This window comes from Aquila chrysaetos, chromosome 2 (genome assembly GCF_900496995.4).
Source record: "Aquila chrysaetos chrysaetos chromosome 2, bAquChr1.4, whole genome shotgun sequence".
NCBI lineage: Eukaryota > Metazoa > Chordata > Aves > Accipitriformes > Accipitridae > Aquila > Aquila chrysaetos.
The window spans coordinates 13,588,893-13,603,555 of record NC_044005.1 but is presented as its reverse complement, the minus strand read 5'-3'; the positions used below and the strand labels follow the sequence as shown (position 1 = coordinate 13,603,555).

At 37.4% G+C, this 14,663-nt stretch overlaps 1 long non-coding RNA gene across 2 annotated transcripts in view; it reads right to left on the bottom strand.

Annotated features, from left to right (window-relative positions):
- Positions 1–320: 320 nt before the first annotated feature.
- The window catches only part of LOC115335136, a 53,244-nt gene continuing 38,901 nt past the window's right edge, over positions 321–14,663 (bottom strand). Inside the window, exons 3-4 of one of the 2 annotated variants that reach the window (XR_005931575.1) lie at positions 785–857; positions 321–458 (exon numbers count right to left, since the gene is read on the bottom strand). This is a non-coding gene — a long non-coding RNA (uncharacterized LOC115335136). Of the gene's footprint in view, positions 459–784; positions 858–3,984; positions 4,281–14,663 lie in introns of those variants that run through there. The other variant, XR_003921372.2, reaches the window with a different exon arrangement.

Genomic DNA, 14,663 nt, shown 5'->3' with positions numbered 1-14,663 from the left:
TATGACTTTTTAAAATTGCTATATAAGGGAAGTGACCCTTATAAAAACTATGGGACTGGGCTGAAGAAATTCTGGAAGTTGCACAATTCAATGCAAGAAAGAAAAAATTTTTAGCTATTTGATCACTTACCATTTGTGATGAAGGACAACCAGGAAAGAATGGGGCGCAAGGCTGCTGTCAACCGGATTTGCAGCACATGGACATAGAGAACATACTGTGCTACTAACACACAGACACATGCACACAATTGCAAACAGAGATCAAAATTAGTCCAAAGTGGTTTTGGAACATTGGAAAGGGAGAGGCAGGGAGTTGTGCATTTTAGAGAGTGAAGTATTTATTTCAAAAAGTGATAATTATACAAAAATTTAAGCAAATTACCAAGTTCATTTCTATTTCTTCTCACTCTCACGTGGAACACATCCATTGCACGTATGTCAGTGAATAATGAACAGTTCTGGGGAAACGGAAAATATTAGATGGAACTCAGTTGTCTTGTTTCCTCTATTTCATTTTATCTTTTTTTTTCTTTTAACTGTACGTTGCCTTCTCTAGAATGCGTACCACTGGAACAATTATGCTGAGCTTTAGGTTTTTTGATGTTCATGCAGACCTATAGTTTTTTGAGTTAGTGTTTAGCTGCCTGATGTATTTCTGATACTAAATAATCTACCCCAACATCAAACTAAGTCAATAGTTCTATCTACCTGATTAGAGCAAAGGTGTGGTAAGCAAAAGCAAGAAAAGAATTTGTAATACATGGAACCATTCCCCAGAACTGACCTGCAAGATCTCTCCTATTCCCATGAGATGTCTTCACTTGATTCACTCAGCTGAAATAATTCCCAGAAATTATCTATTGGGAGGAACAGAATGGAAGAAAAAAGAGCAGATTGAGAAAGAAATGTCATTGATCTTGCTTTTCATTTTTTTACTGACTGAACTTTAAAGTCTTCAGCTGCATCCTCATGAACACAGAGAGGTGCAGAGAAACTCGGTAGTGATTTACCAGTGACACTGAAACATATTGGTATGTACTATAGAAATACATCTGTGTTTCCTAAAGTTGGATAGGAAGCTATCTAGAGAGATGCGTATTAGTACTTTCTGCAGACACTGCTGGAAGCTGGAAAGATCTCCTTTGTCTTTTACCATATATTCTGTGTTACTATGAACCCGCTTTGGAATCTTTTGTTTAGTTAATAAATCTAATCCTTAGAAAAGGGACTTGACAAAAAGGGAAGTCACACTTTATTTTAACTTTCCAGTTACTGAACATGCCCACTGACTCACAATTCATTTCCAGATCTGCCAAGCTTCTCTTGCTCAATGCAGTGAGACAGTGGTTCCTGGGCCAGAGGATGGGGAAGAAGCCATCGAGCATATAAGGTCTCTTGAGAGAGACGGCAACACTGCATTACAAATGCATGAGATAAGGCCCAAACGGTGGGACGATGAAAAGAGCGAGCCGGTTGTCTATTTCCCATGCACAGCACTGACAGTTGACAGATATGCCCAGCTAAATATTGTCTGTGAAACCTGGTACTATTTTTAATGCCAGGTGAGCAATCAGGGCATTCATTGTAATTCCCATATCATTTGTTTTTAGACGATGGATGTGTCATCATTGTAAAATGGAGTTTGGGTTTTTTTGGAAAAGAAATCAACACTTAAGCCATACTTTTGAGCAAGTCAAAATACACCCAAGGGTATGATTGCCTTGTATGCTGCTCTTTTTAATAAGGCCAAGGAAAAGCATCACTGGATGGGATTATAATCAACTGCTGCTTTAATGCAGACAATCAAAGAAGGCTCCTTACTGATGGTTGTAAATTCATCATTAAGGATACCACTCAGAGTCATTTGGCATGACATTTTTTATGCACAGAACAGAAAAGTGCAGTATTAGCTCCTGAGTGATTGGATGAGTTGTACATCCATTAATGGACATATCAGAAAATGTTTCCCAGCTTCGACTTATCTCCTACACAAACTAAGATGCAGATTGTCTTGCTGTTGTTTACTCAAATCTTTGGTGCATTTTTTCACTCTATCCAAATCCTGTTTATTTGAGAACCTAATATCATCATGCATTGTAGATTTTACTGGTGACTCTGAGATCATAACAGTCTGGCTGTGTTCACGTATTATGAAATCTACAGGATGACAGGCAATATCAGAGCAAATTAGTTGCACTAATCCTGTAACGGATAAACATTTCTCAGTTCACTGCTTTGGGAAACGAGGGAATTGGTAGATCATAAGCCCAGGAAAGTTGGACAAATTTTTGATTGAATGTTTTATCCACCCAAGCTGCCAGCTCAACCTGGCTAAAATCCATGTGTCATCCACCTGAAAATTGCAAAATTATTCCAATAAGAATTCATTAAAACTTAAAAATATTAAAAGTAAAAACTAAAAAAAAAATATAGTCATATTTTCATAAGACCACCTTTTTCATTTAAGATGGTTCATTTCTAAATATAACTAGATGTAATTTTCCAGAAAAAATACATAAAACAAAAAATGAAAAGTTTCATTTTCCATTTTGGCCAACTCAATAATCTAGGTTTTCCTGTTATACAAGTGAAACAAAAGATACATTATTCAAATTCCCTGCTCTGTAGTCTTTCTTCCTGTTCATGAATTGTTCATGAACTGGTTATGATCTGTTAATCTATTCTTTATCCACACACTTCATTGATCAAATTACATGAACAAATTTCAGCCAAGAACATATCAACTAATTGTTCACTTACGGTATTTATTTAACTGTGATATATGACCATTACTTATACGAATGGTGTCATATCTGCTCCCCTGCTGGATATATGATTTTAATTTTTTTTCAGAGAGGAAGTACCAAGTATCAAGTCACGACATTTCCCAGATGTGAATTTTCAGATGAATAATCATTAAATGTTTAAAAGATACACAAAGTTTCTGTCTAGACAGCAGCATTATCCACCTTTAAGCCATCAACACATTTTCAGCACTCTGAACCAACATATTTTATTTAACCATATGCACAAACTATAGATATAGTTTATAGGAGAGACTAGATAAGAGGAATGCTCTTAAAAAAAAAAAAAAAAAAAAAGGCCTGATTTCAGTATTTAGGCATCCAGTATAAAAAATTTATCTTTCCCCTGTAAGTAACAGTGAGAATTCAATCATACCTCAGCTAGTATACAACTCAGATAGTTAGGACGCTCACTTAAAGGATGAGGTTCTGGTAAAAGCCCAGCTCACGTTCATGGATCTGAACCTGGAATTTCCATATCCCTGCCAATGTCATAGCCTGTGAAATAGTCAAACCATCTCCTTGGAACTTTAGGGGAATAGGTATTGATCAGCACTTGTGGGGGATGGTGGGAGAAAGACTGCCCACTTTCCTAGCAAAGGTACTTATTTAGGATATAAAACAGTTATGTCACAGTATCAAGCAAAGTATCAGGTGCATGCCATAACTGTGAGGCTACTATTTAATTCCAGATAACTGTCATTCTTCTTTATTTTATTCTGACCAGAAAGTCTATTCTGACTTGAGAAACCTTCACAATGAAAATTTACTTTTAGCCAGTACATTCCCTTATAAAATAGTGAATTTACCAGAAATTTACTCCCCCTCCCACCAAAAAAAAGTTTCATTCAAAAGTTTCAGGCCAGCTCTAGGATGGACTTTCAGAGTTGCATGTAACTGCTTTCATTGTCTGATTGGTCAACATGTTTATATATCTTCCCCTGCTGTGCATATGACCAAGCATTGTGTAGGCAGGCATGCTGGCCAATAAAATCTCAAAAAGCAGTGAAACATTCCCATCAGTGCAAGCAACAGTTCTCAGTATAAATAATTGTCTTGTCATCTCTCCCCAGGCTCATTCTCTTTCCTTTCTTTCTCTCTCGCCTGCATTTCCTCAGAGATATTCTTTCTCCGTCAACATAGCCTCGTGTTACTTCTCTGCAGCTCTGCTGCCCTCCATTCTAAAATCTGGCATTACAGTGAAACTTCCAAGAATTCCATTCTCTGAAGCATTATGAGTCACACTGTAGTCTTCAGCAATATTTTTAAAACATGAATGTTTTTTTAATCACTCTTGAGACCCACAGAAGAAAGTAAGGATATTATCTTGCTAACTTACAGTCGTGGTTGTTTTTTCTATTGCCACCCACACTCTCTCATCTTTCTCCAGATACTCTGTTCCAGTCTCTCAATAGTGCAGGCATATGGTATTCAAGCATGCCAGAGTCTGACTTCAAGTTTTAGTCATTTTTCTTCCTGTAAAAAGGATGGAGGGACATTAAGCCTATGACCATTTGAGAGCTTTCTTTATGTAAGAGTTTTATTAGGGTTTATACTTTAAAAAAAAACTAACAGAGAAACATCAGGTCTGAGCCATAATTCCTCATATCTGATACCAGCAATGACACGTGTCTGGTGTGTCAGAGGCAGCATAGAATTCACTGGTGCAACAGTGAACATCGGAAGGCAAGAATTCCTGCCTGCTCCTTGCAGGGATTTCTAAAAAAACATTTTAACAGAGGAGCTGGTTATCTTTAGGAGATGTAGTTCTAAATACTGTCCCTGATAATAAAAATATAAATCTTTATTCTACTACTTGAAGAGCTTTCCATTTTAACGAGAAAAAAAAGAAACATTACTAAGCTATGGTAAAGTTATCAGTTCATTTTCATTCTATGTTTCAATGCTTTCTCCTTTTTCTTGTGCATGAGGGATGAGGCAGCTTGTATTACAAAAGAGTTATTTGCAGCTTAGGACAGAAGTTCCACAAATTGCTGTTATCTGCCCTGCAGATGCTCATGTGATACACTGAATAAATATACCTCAAGGTAAGCACATAACACTGGACAATGGGCATTCAATAAAGAAGATCCGTAAAGACAACAGTTATCTGAGCTCCTGTAGAGATCAGCTTCTTGCATGAAGCATTCGAGAATGACTGGTTGCCCCATGATAGTCTTTAGAAAAAGCTGCTAGGAAATAAGAGGATGAAGAGACCTAGATTTCAAATTACCAGCTGATCATAGGAAGAAAGTACATTCTTAGGTCTGAAAAGTTACTGAAAAATGGTCAGTGAGCTTGCCTGTGCAAGAGATGGTTGAGAGAACTGTGAAAATAAACACATCATTGAGAAATGGAGGTAGGATGAGTGAGATTTGCTTAAGAAAAGGCGAGAACAGTGTTAAGCGAAATAGAAAAGAATCCATATTAAATAGTAGCATTAATGCAGTAAGCCAGGAAGCTACGAGTGATCAAGACTCCCCAAGAATTAAAGTTACGTGAGAGATGTTATACACACACGTGCCTATATTTATTTGTCTACACAAAATAAAGCACAATCATACTGAAACTGCTCATTTTACATCCAGCTTATATAGGGCTTTTCTGTCTCACTGCCTCATACCCAGACATGTGGAAAAGCAATAAACTTGCCTTTCATTTTAGTAGGATTTTGCTCCTACTCTATGTATCTTTAAGAAATCTTAGCCTATTTTTTTACTTGATTGTACCAATCCTAAGCTTTTGGAGGATGCTGTAACTACCAGGCCAAGATGTTTAAAAATTGCTTTGCTCACTGTGGGTTTTTTAAGATTAAAAAGAAAAAGATCTTTTTCTAGGAAGTAGGGCCAAAATATTAGCACAGTTGCCTAATGTTAAGCTTTTCAATCCATATTTAGTCTCCCTAGTGTCAGTAAAGTCATTATACCTCAGTGACAGATACCCACAAAGCTCAGTGAATGGCTGTGAGATACAACCTGGCTAAACACCAAACTATTTATAAACTCATTGTCATTATAGATTCAGGAGCCAATTTAAATACAGACAACCGGTTTTGAACATTTGTCGTAAGACTGTAGCAGTGATGGGCTAAGATGTTTGGTAACTGCTGATGTCATTGATCAGCTGTAGAGATTTCAATTTTTCACCTAAGCTCTCATTACCAAAAGAGCACCCCTTTAAGTCCCTTCTGTTTCATTATTTTGCACTACTTCTATGAAAAAGAATATCGCCATCTTCTCTGAACCCCTATCACTGATTTTGTGCCTTGGACGGAACAGGATGCAAGGGACACTACAAACAACGTCAGGCTTAGCAAAGAGAACATTATCGAAGATCAATAGCTAAAATTTCTGCATTACTCTGAATCATTCTCCTGAGTGGCCTTCACACTACCTTTTACTGGCTTTTCAGGAATAATTAGAAACAGGTGACAGTTGCACCATTTCTGTAAGTTTAAAGCAAGCTGAAAATCAGACTTGAGTTGCTACATTTTCAACAGCAGAAAATGTCAACAGCACAGGCAATTTTCATCTGAATTTACGCACACTTTTTTCAGTGCTTCACAGAAAGAAAAGCCGGTTGACACAATAGGGAAATCTAGCACATATGAAGTATGAAGCTCTGAAAATTAAGACTGTTGTGAAATTTAGAAACGTGATATTGATGTGAATGTGCATGTCTCTAAAACAAACTCTTCTATGGTAGATCTCAGATTTGTATATGCCAGACATAGCTGAATAAAAGCCAAAGCCTAGATTAATCCTCTTTCTATAAAAGTTGCCTACATCTGTATCTGAAAATCAAAACATAGAAAACAGTATCAGAGAGCTCATAAAGAAAATAATATTTAATTAATTACAGGTTAATACCTAATTAATGCAGGTTCAGGAACCGACTCACCTTGAAAGACTTCTTGTTTTGTTTCTTTCTTGCACAAAATATACTTACAGAATTTGGTTTTCTTTTTAAGCATTCTTTAATGAACTCCCCAATACTAATGATTTAGTCACAGAAGTAAGTGTTATTTTGTTCACTCTTACCTTCTTTTTCTATAAAATGTCCCCTCAATATCATTTATGAAAAAAGGCAAAATAATACTTGGGGTAATCAAAGAATAAGCATGCAAATAATTTAGAAGACAAAGACTGCATATTATAACAACCTTAACCTAGCACGGCAATATGATGGGAGTTACAGCTGTGAGATTTTAACTGGGGAAGAATCGATGAAGATTTGCAGATGGAAGTCATGTCTCAAAAATGTGTTAGGCTTGTCTAAAGGAACATGTGGATAAGATGACCTGGTAACTGTGGTGTTGCAATTCTATACTTGGATACTTGGGTGCATACAACTTGGAATTCCATAAAGCTTGGGAAAATTCACACGCTTTTAAAAGTGTGAAGCTACCATGGCACAAGAGGAACGGTCCTCTTCTGCATTATTAGCTTTTTCCAAGTTAGGAAAGCAAAGAATGAACTAATGGTCAATTTTCAGAAGGGAAGAAGGTTACTCGCAAGGTGTTATAAGGTCTCTGCTGGTATCTGTGCTGTTCAGCAGACTCATGAGTAATCTCAAATTCAGAGTAAACAGAAACTTTATACATTCTGCTGATGATATGAAATTACTCAGGATAGTCAAAACTGAAGTTTTTTGAGGCAAAGTATAGAAGCATCTCACAGTACCAAATGACTACCTGGTAAAGTGACAGATGAAATTAAATGCCATTTCTAAGTTGGAAAAAAAGGTGTGTACACATTTTTGCACATAATGGCTGCCTGATGTAACTCTGGACAACAAAGTCTACAGAGATTTTAATGATTTAATGAAACTATTTCTTTTAATTAGATAGTGCCTTTTAATTCCATTGAAAGTTGGTGGCATTTAGCCTACCACAGTATTTTTTATAATTCCATTTGGGGATTGAGCTTCTCTGTCTTTACAGTGCTTAATAAATATGAATTAATTATCCTAACACTCTATGAGGTCAATAAACTATATAACTCTTCTCTCACATGGGAAGAAAACTGAGTTATTTCAGTTAAATGATTTGCACAAAGTGCTAAAAATGTTGAGCAACTCTCCACTAGAAAACTGTCATTTCCATTGAATCCCTTCCTAAAAGAAATCAAATTTAATTTAAGCTTTTCTTGACAAAATGGAAAACACTTCTAAAATGTAGATATATTTCAGTCAGACATTTCTGGAAAAGAAAGGTTCAAATATTCACATTACAATATTTTGTATTTTAAAAATGACAAATGTTTAAACTGAGTATCCGTATTTTAGCCAAACACTACAATTCAAATGACCCAAAGTAGTATTAATTTGAATCCTTTTTTACTGAAGATGTTCAACAATTTGTCTTTTTGTTCCCACTTGGGATGACTTTCTTTTACAAAGTCTCAATTTTTTTCCGGAAGGAACAAAAAAGTTAATTCCCTGACCAGATCTGCTTGTCCATTACATGCCATGCGTGACAACACTGCAAGAACTACCTCTGAGGAATTCTTAACATCTTCTGTGTAGAAAAAACATATGCCTAGTAGTATCTCTTCACAGATGAATTTTTCAGGGTAGACTAGGTCCCTGTTGATTAACATTCCCTGAAGCATCCTATGAGAGGTTTGTATGTGTGTAGGGGATACCAAAACAAAATGGAAGTGTCCTGACCCAGACGTACCTAGGCTGAAACTAAAGATTATACTGGAAGATGAGAAAAATACTGCAAAAAATTACCTAATTGTAATAGAGGAATTGATATAAATTTTAAAGTCTGTGGTAGTAACAGCACTGAACCATGATCTGAAATGATGGGCTTCACCTGCTCAGTCAATCTGTAATTCTACATACAGCCCAACTAAGGCTCTATGCGTATGAATAGATTGCATTAGGTAACTCCTGTGCCTTTTTAGATTTATTCAGCTGCTGGTCTTTACCCTTGCGGGCCCTCTGTTAAGTATGAAATCAAAATGTGTTAAAATAACCCCGTGCACCAATAAATGCTGGGAGAGGACCAACTGGAGAGCAGCTTTGCAGAAAAGAACCTGGAGGTCCTGGTGGACACCAAGTTGAACATGAGCCAGCAACATGTGCCCTTGCTGTGAAAAAGGCCAAAGTTATCCTGGGCTACATTAGGAAGAATGTGGTGAGCAGGTCAAAGAATGTGATTCTTCCCCTTTACTCAGCACTGGTACAGCCACACCTGGAGCATTGTGTCCACTTCTGGGCTCCCCAGTACAAGTGAGATACAGAGCTACCGGTGTAGCAAAGGGCCACTAAAATGATTAAGGGACTAGAGCACCTCACATGAGGAAAGGCTCAGAGAGCTGGGACTGTTCAGCCTGGAGAAGAGAAGGTTCAGGGGGGTATCCTCAGTGTATATAAATACTTGAAGGGAAGGTGTACAGAAGATGGAGCCAGGCTCTTTCCAGTGGTGCCCAGTGACAGGACAAGAGGCAGTGGGCACAAATTAAAACATGGGAGTTTCCATCTGAACACCAGGAAACACTTTTTTACTGTGGGGGTGACAGAGCACTGGCATAGGTTGCCCAGGGAGATTGTGGAGTCTCCATCCATGGAGATATTCGAAAGCCATCTGGACATGGTCCTGGGCAACTGGCTGTAGGTGGCCCTGCTTGAGCAGGGGGGTTGGACCAGATGACCTCCAGAGACCCCTTCCAACCCCAACCATTCTGTGATCTGTGATTCTGTGAAATATTACTCAAATTGATAAAAGATTAAAAAGGGAAAATGAAAGAATAGAGAAGTAATTTTTAAAATGTAGTCTTTAACAAGAAAACTAAGGAAAAGATGCCTGAGCAACTAGAGCAGCAGAATCTTTCTGGTACATTTATTTATAACAAGTACTTAATAAAACAGCTAGAAAAAAATATAAACCAGAAGGAGGACATATGCATCCCCAGATCATAAAGGAATTAGCTAGTTAATTTATGAACCGCTGACAATTAAATTAGTATGCCAAGAGGAGCAGGTACTGAGAAATGGAAATTTTTGAAGGAAGAAATATGGATTAACACTTTTCCTATGGAAGTCCAAGGAATTCTAGCACTTACTTTCCAGTATCTCTCACTTCTCTTTCCAGAAAAATAATTGAATAAATGCTATTAGAAAAAAAATATGAACCGAGGGAGAGACCAAGAGCATACTAGAACCATAACCAACAGAAAACATGAATAGGATCAAAAGATCACAGGATAATTCAGGTTGGAAAGTATCTCTGGAGTTCATCTAGTCCAGCCTCCTGCTCAAAGCAGGGTCAGCTATGAGATCTGATCAACTTACTCACAAGCAGTGTGGTCTTGAAAACCTTCAAGGACTGCACAACTTCTCTGAGCAATCTGTTCCAATGCTTCGCTGCCCTCACTGTGAAAAAGTTTTTTCTTATATCCAGTCTGAATTTGTCTTGTTTCAACTTCTGCCCGTTATTTCTTGTCCTCCCACCATGGAGCACTGTGAATAGCCTGGCTCCATCCTCTTGGTGACCTCCTACTATAAGGTCCCCCAAAAGCCGTACCTTCTCCAGGTTGAACAAGCCTCAGCTTCTCCTCCTAAGGCAAATCCTTCAACCCCCTGACCATCTTGGTGGCCCTCCACTAAACTCACTCCAGTTTTAAATTTAAATGACAAATCCTGGGTAAGATACATAGCACACTCACTTCAGAGATAACCATACTGTAGTGGTGAATAGTCTTTACAGGTACCAACTTTGTAGAATAGTTTGGAATCCTTCATCTTGGAGAACTGATACATAAAAGAAAAAATTTGAAAAGATCTCCCTATTGAGGAATGAATATAAAGTTTTGCTTAACTTTTATTGAGACCAAAGTCCCACTTAGACAATTACATTTAAAAAACTACTTGCATTTCTTAACAAGGATAGACTTGAGCACATGTTAAAGCGCTTTCCTGAATCTGGGCAAAAGTTATTATATGTAGAATATAACCTGTAACTGGACTTTATATCTGATTACAGTGCCTTTCAAAACTTTACCCACAAACGATTCACATTTTCCCAGACACTGAGAAAACCTTGTGAACTGCAAAGTAATTAAAAGACTGAAACAAAAGGTAATGGAATAACATATATCAAGTCTGGAAAGAGGTGGTAGTGGACACAACAGAGTTCACTCAGTATTACTTAAGATTTCCATTAGCTATCCATGGTGACAGAAAACAGCACTTACATTTGTAAACTATATTGTACCATTATGAATGCTAGTGAAAAGAGTGAAATACAAAGCAAAGGAGTCTGAAAATATCAGACTATGGAAGCAAATACTGCTTGCCTTCCTTACACAAAATTCCCATTGAAACAATAAGGTGTGCAGAATTTGGCTCCTGGATATAGGAAATAAAGGACCAAATCCAAAGCCCACTGAAGTCAATAGGAGACATTCTTCTGACCTCAATGGGCTTTGGATATCACCCAAAATGAGATTCATTCTGGAAAAACGCAAGCTGAAGGAAATAATCATTCAAAAAGTATCTGGGAAAGAGATGTTTGGAAAACCTGGAAATCAAAGAATACCTAGGAGACTTTGTGTAATATATGATATGTGACAAGAGCTTATGAACACTGTTACAAGATTGTATCTTTTCTAAAAGCTTATTAGTCTAGAAATGAAGACAGAAAGTAAGAGAGAAGAAAACAACCCATTCCATCCAGTTAGGGAGCAGAAGTCACAGGGATATCACATCACAGTCCAGGCAGGTTGTTTTGTATGGAATTTACAATATGCCAAACATCAAATAAAAACACAGCCCTAAAGGTAATCATCCCGTTTGAGAAATCACTAATTTCTCAGCTCTTCTCCCAGATACAAGTCTGCTCATATCTACAAAAATGAAATGCACAAAAAGTTTGCATATAGAAATTTATGGTCAGACTTCAATATGAGGCAAGTGTCACATTTGTGATTTGGTCCCCTTCCATTTTAGTGATGAAGGTCAACAGAGCCTTTTAAGATTCCATCTTAAATCTGTATGCACCTGCTATGTAGCAGAAAAACATAAAACAATGATAAAGGTAGTTTCCCTCCACCTAGTCTTCTGCCCACAGAAGCACCTATCCTGCCTCCATTTATTGAGTGAAAGAAGCTAAGAATGGTTTGCATAAAGAATAAACTGATTGTATTGAAAAGCTATGGCAGCCTGACTAACCCACCTACTACAGTTCAGAATGGCTTGGTCCTTCTCTGCTGTCACTACTGTTGCTGCTGAGGAGAGGAAAACTTTATTCCTCACAACCCCATCGCCCCTCAAAAAAACCAAAACCCAAACTCCAACACCAACCATGTGTGGCTCAACAAATAAGATTCATTAGGCTCTGCAATTTCCGGCCTCATTGCTCCAGACCATCTCTATGTATTTTTTGCTTGTAAGACACAGATAAGAAAAGGGTGAAGACAACCAGACATCCCTGAGTAAATGTTTTTGAATAAATAATTGTAAGATGATTACGATAAAGACAATAAAGCTCCAGTTCATTCTAGAATGTCTTTAGGTTCGTACACTGTAGATTATATGCTATTTAGTACCATCATTTCTGGTTTAAAATCTTTCTATTCTTAGATTTTAAAACAAGAATAACTTTTTTTTTTTTAATTGTATAGCTGGCCCTTCACAGAAAATGTTGGAAAACATTTTATTTTGAAACATTCATGCTTATGCTTCATATATTTTTGGACCACTTCACATTTAAAGTTCATTGGCTTTTGCTAGAAAATCATGTCTCAACATGACTGTAATTCTTTCAGTGAGCTCGATTCTGTGAAATCCTGAGCATTAACTTCTACTGACCAATTCTTAGGCTTTCTCTGGATCTGATCTTTTGTGACATCATAAAAATTTAAATGGAATGAAGTCACAAATAAAGGATTAAATCACATAAGTAGGAAGAAAAAGGAGCACATGGATTTTAAAACACAAACTTGTAAAGAAAATTCCTCAACAATACAAATGGGGAAAGAGAAATTGTGGATAACATGATACACAAGAGAACACTTCTGAGTAGACTCATTTGCAAAATCTTTTTATAAAGCTTCAGTAGGTTTTTTAGAAAGTAGACCCCCATGCTCTTACTCTAAATCCTCCTTGACTTTATAACATTGATACTGGAAAAATCAAATCTCTTGCCTGAAAGCTCTAGTTTCAATTAACAAGGATGTTAAGCATTTTTTTTTTCAGATACATGAAAAGAGTGACAGGATTATAGACCACCATAAATTGTTGGTATTTTAAGAATCTGACAGGCTCAGCACCATGTGCCATTCTAGCCTCTCTGTGTATCCTTTGTGGTTAAAACTCTTAAGCACTTTAAATTCTTTTGGTCAGTATTTTTTTCCTTTTAGGGCAGACAACTAGAAGCACATTCCAAGTAACCATTTATGGTGTACAGAAAATTATAAGATACTAAAATCACCTCTTTGAAGGTGTTTCCAGGCTTTGGATAGTAAAACAAATATTTTATTTATAAAAAAACAAAGTTGTTGTTTTAAATCTAGAATATAATTATCTGTGTTCCAATTCAAATGAAAGACAGTAACAGCATGAAGATACAGCAAAATAATACATGTCAAATCCTAGAGCCTTTACTTGGACAAATCTCCCATCAAGCTTTGGTGGCAGCTTTGCCTCATGAAATATGGCTGAGCCAGACCTGAAATAAGCAAAAATTTAACAAGCCCCACCAGTGGAATCAGCTATGAAACAACAAATGAAATATTTATTTTTGGCATCTGAAAAATAATGACAATCTGGTGAATTATCAATACAAAAGTAGAAGTCCACTAAAACAGAATCATTCTATGATTTGAAAAATTTGTTCGCATGTGTTTTCCAGCCTGTATCAAATATTCCAGAAAGTCCTCTGTTTCTTCAAATATCTTTTTGGTCCTCTATTGTATCTGGATAGATGAGCCTGAGGACTCCTGTTTTAGTGGACTTCTACATTTGTGCTGATAATTCACCAAATTGTCATTATTTTTCAGACACCAAAACTAAATGTTCCATTTGTTGTTTCATAGCTGATTCCACTGGTGGGACTTGTTAAATTTTTGCTTATATCAGGTCTGGCTCAGCCTCATTTATCCAGATACAGAGTCCTCAGATGCATTTAGCCAGAATACAATAGAGGACCAAAAAGATGTTTCAAGAAGCAGATGACTTTCCAGAATATTTGATACAGGCTGGAAGAAATATGCGAACAAATTTTTCAAATCATCGAGCTTTGGCAAACAAAATTGACTGTCGCTTTGCATAACTTCAATTATAAATGGCTCAGTCCTCTCACGTTTCTCCTTTTCCAATGCATAACACAAAACTGTGGACTGGTCCTGTGCAGGAGACATATCTGGGTGCTGGGGCTTACGGTGAAGAGGCCAGCATTTCTGTGAGGCAGCCAGGAAACACGCCAGCAAGTAGGTTCCTTGGAGCCTGACACCTCCGTAAGAACTGGTGGACAGGTAGCCCATCAGACCGTCCCACTTGACAGACCAGCGCACTGGGAGGCAGGGGACAAGAGGAGCTGCCAACCACCTGCAGCTGGTATATCAGGTCATGGAGGGGGAGAACAATTCTGGCGCTGTGCTAGGAAAGTATGTAAGACATACCCCTATCTGTGGGGGTGCGCTGATGCAGGAGCCAAATCTATGAGTCTCACACTCGGTGCACGAAAACTTAACAGCTCAGATGGATGGGTAAAATCTGTATCTGTGTAGAAACTGCATGGGATGTAAGCTTTGCAGTTCTGCAGAGGAATCTGGTTCTGCTCTGTACCATCTGTGCACCAATTGCGTGGATTGTTTGTTGAGCTTTGTTTGTTTGTTTGTTTCATTGGGG